This window comes from Wyeomyia smithii, chromosome 1 (assembly GCF_029784165.1).
Source record: "Wyeomyia smithii strain HCP4-BCI-WySm-NY-G18 chromosome 1, ASM2978416v1, whole genome shotgun sequence".
Lineage (NCBI taxonomy): Eukaryota > Metazoa > Arthropoda > Insecta > Diptera > Culicidae > Wyeomyia > Wyeomyia smithii.
The window spans coordinates 28,366,372-28,379,693 of record NC_073694.1 but is presented as its reverse complement, the minus strand read 5'-3'; the positions used below and the strand labels follow the sequence as shown (position 1 = coordinate 28,379,693).

Below are 13,322 nucleotides of genomic sequence, written 5' to 3'. Positions count from 1 at the left end.
ACTTTCAGTCTTCGACTGGTTCGTCAACTGACGGTTGTCGTTCCAAACGATTAACTTCAAATACGTCGGCTTACACACCAGCTTCTGCAATTGGAGCCGCCTGCTTATGATTCAAGGGGTGTGGAGAGTCAAGCCAATCCTGTGTTTGACTTGTGCTGAACAATTTGTTTATACGCGCGCAAGTGCCTGAGTTAGAGCTGTTTGTCAGCCGTCGGCGATGACGGTTTGTCTAGCAATTACCGTAGCGCGCCCGGCAACAAGGATCAGGGTCGAAAACAGTTTACGGTAACTTAGCACCTCGGGCGGTCGAAAAGAGCAGCGACGAAACTAGAGGAGGCGCTAAGTGGAGTTTATTGGCGAAAAGTGCCAATTGATCAATTCGTAAACGCGTTTTTCGCTGCCGGGAATGAGTCAGCAGCCGTGGAAACGATCATGAAAGTGCCGATAGATCACGTGAGGCGAGAAGAATAGTTTGGAATAAGCATTAGAATTAATTGGTGGCATTCTGCTGTCTATATGTATGCCATAAGCATCCCACGCACATCCCAGAAAACTGATGTCTTGTCCTTGCTAGATGGAATTGTCTTCGTAAGCAGGTATTCCTTCGACTCGTCTGTGAAGTAGTGAACCCAATATTCGTTCGTGGTAATGATTCGAGTTCAGTTTTGATATCCCCGGATTTTTTTTTTTTTTTTTTTTTTTTTTGAGTAGGAAAACATCCATTAGCTGGGTTTTGAAACTGTTTACTTATCTTGAGAACTTCTTCAACTTCAAACTGCTTCCAGATATTCAAATCCATTCAGAAGTATCAAGTTACGTCACACAGACTGACCGATTGAGGTCCAATAATAATCCTAAATAACGATTACTCGCCCATAATGATCAATAACACTGAATAAACATCAAACGACCACCCTAGAATCGCAACTGATCCAATAAAATCGACTTAAAACACCTCATGTCAATGTGAGTATAATAACCATGAAGCGAAACTAGAGAAATCGCAACTTCAGCAGACTATCAACATCGCAAAATAACCCACAGCTAAACACCTCCAGCCGCGCTTTGAATTGATATATTTATTCAAATTTCACACCCGACTGCCGACTGATTCACCCACCCAACAGACCCGTTTGCTTTCTTTGTTCCAGCCGCTATGGCTATTTTCGGTGTCAAGGGAACGCAACAACAGCAACACCGTCTCACAGATCAGCTCAGCTTCGATGCACTGCGATTCATCGAATCCAATGCACTTGAACCTGGCGCACCTCGGGCAGGGCGGAGATCGACGCCTTCGGGCGTGCTCTCGAATGTGTGCACAAGCTCAAGGTCTGTGTCAGCAGCCGGAGACAAAATTTGTCAGCCTGCCAAGCCAAACCCGAATGGAATCAGGCGGGTATTATATTCGGTATCCGTTCGGCCTGCGTGTAGGGTGCTGTGCCATGAGTGGAACAATTTAGACTACTTTTGAGGTGTATCAATTTTATTGTTGTGAAAAAAAAATCAAGAGTAGACTAATTTACTTTTGAGAATAATTATTATAGCTATCGTGTCGCAAACTTCACAGTCGCCTTTAAGTATGGAGGACACTGAAACTGATTACAGCTTCAATCCAATGTCCATTGTGAAAGCTGTTGGATAGACTTCTGATTGCGAGGAAGTTTGGGCTGAATGGCTAAAATCTGTACGGGGCTGAATGACAGTTGTAACGGAGAGCAGTAGCAGTAAATCTCATTATTTAGTTGGATAATATTGGTCGACAAAAGCGAAAATATGCTGCGTCAAAGCTCAAAATAGAAAGTTTATAGCTTTTTAACCATTCCTGTGAAATTTGGTGCTCCTAGCCAGTGTAAAAATGCGTCAAAGTAGTAACTTAAAAGTGGCGCTTAGTAATTATGTTCATGAGAAAACTCATTAAAGTCTCTGGAAAAATGTTGGTGGCTAGGGGCTCCAAAATACTCAGGAATGCTTAAAAAGCTTTTTTCCAGTTTGAGCTCTTGGGCAAAACCTGTATGAATCAGCGTAATCTTGCTTCTCAAAATACTTAAGGTGAGAAAAGGCCTTCATAGAAAACAGTTTAAACAAGCGCTCATAATCGTCAAAAAACACTCTTAGAAAGCAAACTAGGCTGCAATAGAAATGTATTCCAGATTGAGCTCTGAAACACAGAAAGTTTTTATGGAGGGCAATTACCAGTATGGATATTAAACCCAAATTGAACGCAGAATTGCCGAATATTAAAAAAAAACAGATTGGAAAAATGCTTCTAAGGACGAGAAAAGGTCAAAATAAAAATTGATTAGATAATGAACTCAGTATAGTCTCAAAAAATCTCAAATTGAGCTCAAAATCGTTGAGAAACGCTACTGAAGACGAGAAAAGACCAACAAAGAAATTGATCTAAAATCAAGTTTTAAATCACCCACAAACGCCTTAACAGCGAGTAAAAGCCAAAATGAAATGATTTCTAATTTAGAGCAGAGTTGCCGGAAAACGCTTCTTTAGTGCAAAATAGACAACAAGAGAAAATTATTAAAAATGAAGCTTAGAATTGTCAAAAAACACCTTTGAAAAATAATAAATACGATCCCAAGTTGGCTTCAAAATCATTCAAAATACTCCAAAAATACTTCTAGAAAGCAGAAAAGCAGCAGAAAAAAAATCAATTTAGAAGGGGGGATATAATACATTCAGCTCAAAATTATGATCGCTCCTAAAGCCGAGAATCGGTTACAGAAAAAAGTGATCTAGAATTTAGTTCAGAATAGCCGAAAGATGCTTAAAAAGACATCAAAAGATCGAAATAAATGATAATTCCGAATTGAACTCAAAATTGCCAAAAAAAACTGTTTTTTAAGAACTTAAAAGTACGGAATAGAGAGTGCTACCAAACCGAGCTCAGAATGCTTCTAAAGACGAAAAAAAGTCCAAAGAAAAAATTGATTCCAAAATGAGCCAAAAATCACCGATAAAGACTTTCAAAGGGGTTTAAACGCCAAGTTCAAAATTAATTCAAACTGAGCTCGAAATCAACGAAAAATTAATAGGCCAAATAAAAGATGATCCCGAATTTAAATGCGAAAAATACTTCTAAAGCCAGAAAATCCAAAACAGAAATGCATCCTAAATAATGCAAGTGAAGAATTGTTGAACACGAAAAAAAGTCAAAGTCAAAAATGATTCTGAAATTGAACTCAGAACCGTTGAAAGATGTTTTCCAAGATGATGTTAGGCTCGAAATTTTCGCTGGGAAAGAATGAAAAGGCGAAAAAAACTCAATAACAAATGATATCGTATTGGGCTCAGAACAACAGAAAAGCATTTGAAAATTCTTAAAAGCGTTTCTAAAGGTCGGAAAAAGTTATGACAGAACCCGATCTCGAGTTTAGCTTAAAATCGCCGAAAAATGCTTCTTTTGGACAGGAAAGGCCAGAATATAAAATTGCTACAAAATAGCAAATAACCCTAAATTGAGCTCGAAATCGACGGAAACCCCGTGATAAAAAAAAAACTAAAAATTGACAAAAAAAATACCTCTGGATAGCATAAAAGGCTAGAATAGGGTTTCATCCCAGATTGACCTAAGAATCACTGAAAGGATTTCTGAAGGACAAAAATGATAAAAAAACTGGGGCAGATAGGGTAGGTGAGCCAGTTATGGCAAGTGTACCAGTTATGGCTATATCGCATAAGCGCAATGGTACCAGTTATGGCAATAGTCCATTTAAACTCCATAGGCCATAACTGGTTCATGCCATAACTGGTACATTTTTTAGGTATTGCCATAACTGGTACTCCTCCCCTAATTGAGTTTGATGAATTTTCCATGGAAAGATATCATATAAGCTTATTTGCAAAAAAAAATTGTACGGCGGGTACCTAGCGTGGTTGGTAACATCTCTGCCAACCACGCTCGACGCCTGGGTTCGAGTCCCAACGCCGATGTAGATGTCGATGGTCTAGATTCAATCCTAGCCGGCACCGGGAGATTATCTGAGGCGAAAAATCTCTGGAATCGCATGAGGAAGTAAAGCCGTTGGCGCCGGTTCGTTGAATCAACGGGTCGTAAGTTAGGGTCCTGGGTGGAGTCGCCTCCCCGGGCGTCGGTGATTGGTACAATAGTGGCGGAGCTAGACCGACGGAAAATAAGTGAGAATAAAAAAAAAGTACGCTCTTGTGAGCGTGTAGGCATGTTTCTGACTTATTTCTTCGTTTTATTCATTAATTCTTCCACAGTTTTCGCCAGGGGTTTCGCCGACTCTAGTACCACATCCACATTCAGCCGATACATCGACGCCAGAGTCGGCCACAATTTCAGATAGGCACTTCATACTATATATATCCCGTTCACGGCCAAACCGTAGCAAAAAAAGTGCATCCTCTTCTCGCTGATTATCAACCACAGTAGCACCTTCTTGGGGAACTTGGTGTGTGAAATAAACTTCACCTCAGAGCTCGCTTCCTTCGTGTGAGAAGTAAAATACGAAGTGCCCTGCCAGTCGTTGCCGTTCGTCGTCCTCGTCTTGAGATTCGCCGATGAAATCGACTTGACCATCTTATTCAGCCGCTGTCGTTGCGTCATTTCTTGCAGCTCCGAAACCAGTGAACGAAACTTTCGCTTCCTGACATGTATTTTTATGTTTGCCAGGTACTTTTTCATATTTTGGCCGGCTACATCGATCTCCATGCCAAGCGCACGCAGCGATGTAGCCACTTTTCTGTCGGTCTTCCTCTTCAGCATCCTTTGGAGCTTCTTGTCGCTCAGGGTCGACGATCGTCTAGAACCGAGCTTTCTTTCGATGCTCTAATTGTTGTCCAATAGTACCATGATGTAGTAGATGTCGGAACGAGTATCCGGCATCCACAAAGTGTCGCACGTTGTCCATTTTCGACGCAGCGGGGTACCATTCTTTGAGCGTGCACACTTGGCTTAACTTTTTTCACCATCTCAGTTAAAGTTCGACTGATATAGCTGTCAATTTTTTTCTGCTGACTCATGGATTACTATAATATATTAGTTTCACCAGTGCGTGTAAAGGTAAAGTTCAAAATATCCGTACAAAACACTTTGGAAGCACAATAACGACACAACAGAGCTTAAGCATATATCAAATGAGGGAAGCATCTGGGTAAGATTATATTTGCTTTGCATCTCTAAATAGAAAAAAACATCCAGGCGCCACACCGCACAACCTTCTTCTACGAGAAAACTCAAGTTGTCTCTGGTGTATTATGTCAGCAGTGCACACTGCAATGTACTTCTGTGATTCGAGTGATTCACCACTCTTGTTTCTCTCGGCTGTCGTATAAGCAGCGATTGAGTTAGTTTTTTTCCGCAAGCGCCAGAATCGCTGAACAAAGCAGTAGAAAGAAGTGTGGTGCAAAAAATGGGTATATGCAGCGCTCATGTCGGAGAAGAAGTGCGCGGTGGATTTCAACTCCGCTCTTTCCACATATTGAAGAGAATAACCAGCCTGGAGCTCAGTATAACCGAAAAAACATGACAAGGCTAAAAAAAAATCCCTAAACAAAAAAGATCTCAAATCGAGTTCAGAATTGTAAAAAAAAACACTTCTCAAGAACAGAAAGACCAGTATATAAAAAACACAAATAGAGTTGAGAATTAATATAAAAAAAACGACGAAATAGAAAATTATTCCAAATGGTGCTCCAGAACCAGAATAAAAACAATCCCAAATTGAGCTCAGAAGCGATGAGAAACACTTCTGAACACAAGAAAAGGCTGGAGATGAAATTGGTTGCTAATTGAGCCTAAATTGGTAGGGAAACTCTCATATTCGCCAGAGAAGACCAAAATAATATATTTATCTCGAATTGAACTCAGAATTGCTCAGAAAACAAAGAAAAAAAATGAACTCAAAATCGTCGAAAAAACGTTCACTATAGCGTGAAAAGGCAAAAATAAGAAAATCCCGAATTGAACTCAGAATGTTTGCAACAAATATAAACACAGGTCGAGCTCGATTATCCGAAGTTTTGGAAAATATTTAATTGAATTCTTCGGACAATCGAGCCGATTTTTTTATTTTCTCTCATCGAGAACATAAACAAAAAAATACTAAAAACGAATATGGTACTCGGCAAATATGCCGGCATAAAATTCACAAATTTCTAGCGACGTACGTCGATTTTTGTCAAATATAAGAAAATAATCATAATTAGATAAATCAATCAAATCACCTTTCTTTATGACTAGAGAACGGCACAAAAAAAAAAAACAAAAAAAAATCAAAATGCTTAAAAACTTATCTGAAGGTCGGAATATAAGTTGATCTTAAGTTTAGCTTAAAATCACCGAAAAATGCTTCCTATGAACAGAAAAGGCCAGGATATAAAATTACTCCAAAATAGCAAAAGACCCTAAATTGGGCTCAAAATCGACGGAAAACGCTTTCAGGGTGAGAAAAATCCATGATAAAAAATGGTGATAAAATTTCCTCAAAATCGCAAAAAGACCTGTGGATAGCAGAAAAGGCTAGAATAGGATTTCATCTCAGATTGAGCTAAGTATAACTAAACGCATCACCATCGCTACGTCGCGATTCGCCGGGGAAATCGACGCTTATTCAGCCGCTGCCGCTGCGTCATTTCCTGCAGCTCCGGGACCAGTGGAGAGATCTGCCGCTGCCTGACATGTATGTTCATGTTCGCCAAGTATTTTTTCACTGTTTGGCCGGTTGTACCAACCTCCCTGCCGAGCGCACGCAGCTACTTTACTCTCGGTCTTCCTTTTTAGCATCCTTCGAAGCTTCTTGTCGCTCAGGGTTGTCGGGCTTCCGGAACCGGGCTTTTTTCGATGCTCGATGTTGTGCTTCACTGTTTTCGCCATCACGGTTAGTATTCGACTGATCGAGCTGTAAAATTTGTTCTGCTGAATCATGGATTACTATGATTGATGGTGCGTGGGTAGTTTCGTCAGTGCGTGTGAAGGTAAAGCCATGAAAAATAGGCATCGTGACGAGTGATCAAAAATGGATCCATTACAGCAACCCAATGAAAAGTCGGGCTTCTCCGTCGTCTTGTGAAACAAAGTTGTAGCTTGCGATGGGCAGTGCTTTTCAAAATACAGTTATATTTATGTTATAAATAACTTACTATGGTTTAAATTTATGGATCAGAAAAGTTTACCTCCAAACTTAATTTTTATATATACATATCACTGATTTTTATTTAAAAATATTTAAAATCATATGTTCACTTTTGGGTTAGTTTTTAAAGTATGACAGAAAAAAAGATCCACTTCATTTTTTCAAACAAAACAATAGTTCAAACGAATCAAAACAAACTACTAGTAGTTAATATGACCTCCTTTGGCCTCAATCGCTTTGGCATGCTTTCAACGAGGTTCCGGAGATGCTGTGGGTCCAAATCGTCTTTGTAGGGCTGCAAAATATGTTTGTTTGTTTGTTACCCTCGTTTTATCCACCTTGTTGTCGAGTATGACCCAGAGATTTTCAATTGGGATCAAATCGGGGCTCTGGGATGGCCATTCCATTGATTTGATGCGGGTTGACCAGAAGAATGCACGTGTTTTCCTCGCTGTGTGTTTTTGGGTCGTTATCTTGCAGAAATGTATAACTATTCTCCAGTTTCATTTTAAGCATCGACTCCTCCAAATTCTTACACAAAATGTCGATGTACATTTCTGCCGTGATTTCGCACAAATTTCCTACAACGAACCACGAGAAACAGCCCCCGACCAAATGTTCCCACCGCCGTGCTTCATTGTTGGCTGAAGATGTCTATCCTGGAGCCCCTCATCGCTTCATCGCCAAACTCTTAGTCGCCGTTTCTTATTGAAGAGCTCAAATTTTGACTCATCTGACCAGATGACATGCTTCCAGAACTCCACGGGCTTGTTGATGTGGTTTTTGGCAACGAGGAGGCGTTTATTTTTGTTCACTTTGCTAAGTATCGGTCTCTTTTTAGCAAAATAGCTCTTTAAAACCTTTTCTGCTATGTGTCGTCGAATGATACGCTCAGAGATCGCCAAATCCAACCGTTCCTTAATGGCTCGCACGGTTGTGCGTAGATCTTTCTTGATCTGCCGGATGATCAAGTCATCGGTTCGCGCACTCCGCTTGCGTTTTGCCCCTCTTCCCGGTCGATCAGCAACACTACCGGGCTCTTTATGTTTCCCTATGATCTTTTGCACTGCTCCACAGCTCACTCCAATTTTTTCCGCTATTTTCCGTTGAGAATCGCCACGCTTAGCATCACGCACAATAAGGTTTCGGACCTGCATGGAAATTTTTCCTCCTGTCATTTTTCACAGCTTGTATTCAGCCCTATTATGTTCCAAAAATTTAAAAAAAAGGTGTGCAAAATAAAATTCCTACTGGGGGTGGATCTTTTTTTGTGCCTATCACTTTATCACTGTAGATGCGCACCTAATAATCATCCTAAATTGTGCAAAAAATGGTTCTAATAACGAGTAGAGACTAAAGTAGAAACTCATCCCAAATTGAGCTCAGAATCCATGAATAATGCTTTGCAATGCAACAGAAAGGCTAGGAAAATATATGATCAAAAATCAGACTTGGAATAACGGAAAAAATGCTTCTAAACGGCAGAAAAGGCCAAGGATTAGAGAATGATGAAAAAATGTGCTAGAAATGTGAGAACATACAAATATAGCTGCAAATTGAGCCTAAAATAACCGCAAAATATAGCTGCAAATTCAGCTAAAATAAAAAATTTTAAAAGCAAGGAAAGGTTGAAATGAATAACTGATCCCTAAATTGAGCTCAGAATTGCCGAAAAATGTTTCTTGAAATCAAAAACGACCAAAATACAAATCCCGAACTCAGCTCAGAATCGCTAGAAAAAAAATCAAATTGAGCTTAGAATCGCGGACGAAAAAAGTTCAGAAAAGAAAATAATCCCAAATTGAGTTACCAAAAAGAGCACTCAAAACTTGAAACCAAGATAGTAAATAAACCTAAATTTAGGTCATAATTCATGAAAAACATTTCTAAATGTAAAAAAAGGCAAGAAAAGATTTTTATCCCAGCTTGAGCTCAGAATCACCGAGTAACATTTTATAAAGCTAGAAAACTCCAGAAAAAAACAGAAAACGACTCCTAATTGATTTAAAGATAGCAATAAAAAAAACTTTCTCAAATGACATTGCTTGAAAAATCTTCATGACACTTTCTGAGCACAAACAGGAAAATTTGTTTGACTGGTGACATTTCCTCGAAATAATAAACTAATCCCACGAGTAAAAAATTAGTCCACTCAAGATACATTTTCGAACTGATCCACGTATGATAGCTGACCCTAGGAGGTAAATCCTCTCTATTTATATGCTGTATGTTTCCACGAAATCCTTGCCAACACATTCCACCACACGCTCGCAAAATTCGATGAACACTCACGTAAAACATTTCCGTCTTCCTTTCATTTCACTGCTTCGCTTCGTCGGCTCGCACACATACCGAGCAATTTGTTTTATGTATCTTTCAGGTATTCTCCCGGTGCGGAAACCCACCCAACACAGCCCCCAAACCCGCCACCACCATCGGGAGGCGTTTCTCTGTCCGGCCGGTTCCATCGATGGATGGGAACACGCAGCAAACGGCTGACGCAAGCTTACGTCATCATTACTACTGTATACACGCGGCATTCCGCGCGCACCGGCATGGATAACGACGATTTAAAGAAAATGATTCACTATTTCAAACAGTCGACGGTCTGTTTTTTGCTTTTCAGTGCGAAATTTGATACCCTGCGCTTGTGCGATGTTTAGTTAAATTCTGAAGCGCAGTTCCTGTTACATATTTGTGATCGCTAAATCAAAACACAGAATGAAGAAGCTTCACAGCAATGGCAGTAAATTGGGTTAAAAATAAAACTAGACAAAATTATGTGCTCTAAATATTTGTGTGACTTCTCGGAAAACATTACGCCCCAATTTTCACCAACGAACAAAGCACATACTTACTATTCAATCGAGCGGAGCAGCTATCGCTCACAAAACGATTAGGAATGATCTCAATTATTCGGGAAAATCTGAGCGGCGCACTTTCGCACGAATCCGATCGCGTCTACGCTTGGCTGGCTCGTACTAAACTATACTAACGACTCCAGACGCATCTCAACTGGCAAGATCCGTTCCAGTCAGAGTACTCCAGATCTCTCCCAAGTTTTCTACGTCTTCTTCGCACTCACTCTTCCCAAACTAAACGCAGCTCTCACACGATGTTTACTGTCGTAATTCGCGATCAGTAAACTTTTTCCGTCACTGTCAACATCATCTGCTTGGCAGCGGCATTAAATCACTATTACCACTAGCTTACTGGGTAACCGAGAGAAAAGTTGCTAATCGAAACAAAAAACAGCGCGAGTAATTGAAACGACTGTCGATATCCAACACTACACCGTTTGTGCTCTGCAATCCTAATTTTTTCCACCTTCAATCGAATTCCACGAAATACCCAAGGGTTCCGTTCACTCGATGTACGCGTGAAATTCCCCACTCTTATCACTCTTTCATAAATCTCCGAATCGTGAACAAGCAAAACAATCGATACGACTACATGTAATTGGGTCGATTTCTATCGTCCCGTGCAATCCACACCTCGTGTCCCGAAAAAAAAAAAACAGAACACACGAGCTTACGAACCAAAAAAAAAATATCCCACCTCTTGTGGGTGCCGCGATTATACTGACGAACTGATGGCGCTGCTCCTGTGGCGGGTCTCTTCACTCGCTGCCAAACATATGTAGGAGGATTTGGGGTGGCTCAAGCCACCCAACCCCCTCCTCCTCAACCCCTTTTCAAACCTTCAGCGCGCTATCATCAGCTGGCTTTCACCTACAACAGCAGACAAACCGGCAGAATCGAACCGCTAGGGAGGTAGTGGTGAAATGTCACCTCTTGCCAGCGAAAGAGCCAACGTAGGACGTCGCTGCTGCTAGGGTGGAGCTCAGAAACAATTTTAAACTAATTTGAATTAAATTTAATTTAAAATGTCAAAAATAATAAAAATGTTATTTATGTTAAAATAAGTTTAACATTTTAAAATGTATTTGAACAAACGAGAATTCAGAAAATTGCCATCCAGCTACACCCTAAAACTTTAGGAAAACAAAGTCAAAACATCCAATTACTACTACAGTAGTAAATATCAAACGATGAGAATTCATAACGCCTTCTGGGCGATCGGCCGTCATAGCGTGGCAGCGAAAAGCGCATATAACGATCGGTAATTACTCAAACAAACCGGCACAAATAAACAGTGAAACATCCAAGTTCAACTGTGCGAAACAAGAAAAAAAATAAACGCTAAGCGCGAACACAACTCAAAAACGCCATTTGTGCAAATGTCAGCCGATCAAGCGTGAAATGTTTTGTTAACTCAGTCGACCTTTGAGCTCGCGAGAAGTTTTCTAATTTAATTTTTGCGAAAGCGATTACGTCATACAACCCCACCACCTACACAAATCACTGCCGAATCAAAACTACCGACTTCACCCTAAACTTTATCTTGCAAGCGTCTTTCTTCTTTCTGTCAGCATTGCCATGTTCTGCTGCTCACTTGCTTGTTGCTTCACCAGCCGGACTCGTGCAATCAAACAAACAAAGACGAAAACCGGTTCCGCTGCTTTTCAGCCTGTGACTTTTCTCCGCCCTTGCACCGTCCGCACCTTTCTCCGCAGCCGTACCTTGACCTTAGATAAACGTTTGCGTTTTGTTCTAGGGTATAACAAAGTATCTGCCACAAGCACTGCTTTGAGTGACAGTTCAGTCAATTCATGGATTGACAGTAGGTGTCAAGAGACAAATCCCGGAAGGTAGTCCGAACATGAAAGCACGTATCTGTCTGAAACTGGTTTACATGATTTCACAAGTAGACAGCTGTTTGTGCAGAAATCGGCAGAAATTCAGGGTCACGTGACTTTCATGCGAAACGGGTTCACCGCAAAAGAGTGGCGGCGATACACTCTAGTATCATTATTATATCCAAATAATCTGTGATATCATTTTGAACAACCTAAAAATGTATGATTCTTTGGTCCAATAGCTGCATAGCTGCAAAATTAGATGTAATCTATTTTTTTAAGTCGTCCAAGTACTAGTGCTTTTCCTTTTCAGTCTGTTTCACTACGATAAAAAAACATCTACTTTCGATTTCGAGCTCACTAAAAGAGGTACTGGTTTCCAAATTCGGAAGTACTCATATCAGGAGCTATTCGGTCATTTTTAACTATTTTACAAATACTGGAAGTCACCAAGTTCGAAATGGCGTCCGAACTTTATTTATGGTTTCTAGCCATTAATCTGGTTTCTGATCTGACTGGTCGAAACCTGCGTTTAAAACAAGGTTCTACATGTTTCAATAGTACAATAATTGGCATCATTAGATCACAATTCTCTGCATTTTGGTGGACGCTCAACTAATTTTCCAAGCGATTGCTGCAAGAATAAAGGATATTTGTTGAAAACCGACTAAGTTAATCACTTTTGCAATTTGACAATTTTCGTGACGCTCTCGATGTTTTTAGTATTTTTATTTGTACCCCAATCCCATAATAAGGCGTAGTCCTATGTCAAAAATTAAAGAAAAGCATAAAACTGACAATCGCAATAAAATGAGAATACAAGAACATATATAAAAAAAAAACACTTAACACAGGTTACAGAAATTACAAAAATAACAGAATTTCTACAAATTACAAATAGGGTAAATTACCAATTCTCGTCAGTTTATGTCGTTTGTCATGTTTTAAACTGTCATCCTTCTTTAGTGAGCTGCCTTATTTCATCTATTATTTTTCTGACTTGGCTCTACTTATTGCTGTACATTAACCCACGGCGAGGCGAACCGTCTCCGCAACGCAGAACGCGCCAGTATGTTACAGTTCCTTTTTGGTCAAGCCATTTCCATTGTAGTCAGAATTTGGTTTAGTTCGTCAGTAGCAGAGAGAGAAAGAAAGCTTGTAAAACTACACTCGTTTCATCTAGTTTCATTGCTAGGAATTGCAAATAAACGTTCTTCGTTATTCCGCCATTCAAAGTATAAGTAAATTAATACTAGTGATGTCATATTTGTATTTTTGTATATGTATTTGCTGCGCTTCTGTACACACGATTGTCGAGGGATTGATACATGTTGTGGTTTACTGTTTGAGAACAAAAGGGATCGAGATATTTGCGCAATGCGCAGCGTGTGCAGTGGCTCCAAATATACCGCAAAATATGTTTGTACTCTAAATCTGATTACTATATCTATTTGATTTATAAAGTAATTTCTTTGTGTAGGAATATGCAAATAGCAATAAGAGCTTTTGCAATT

The 13,322-nt window shown here is 40.0% G+C and overlaps 1 protein-coding gene across 4 annotated transcripts in view; it reads right to left on the bottom strand.

Moving 5' to 3' along the window:
* LOC129718981 (uncharacterized) overlaps nt 1–13,322 on the bottom strand; it is an 82,697-nt gene that overhangs the window by 39,557 nt on the left and 29,818 nt on the right. The window contains exon 1 of one of the 4 annotated variants that reach the window (XM_055670278.1): nt 9,968–10,797. The exons of the other annotated variants lie outside the window; for them this stretch is intronic. The gene's annotated coding sequence lies outside the window, so the exon portion shown is untranslated. Of the gene's footprint in view, nt 1–9,967; nt 10,798–13,322 lie in introns of those variants that run through there. 4 annotated transcript variants of the gene reach the window in all.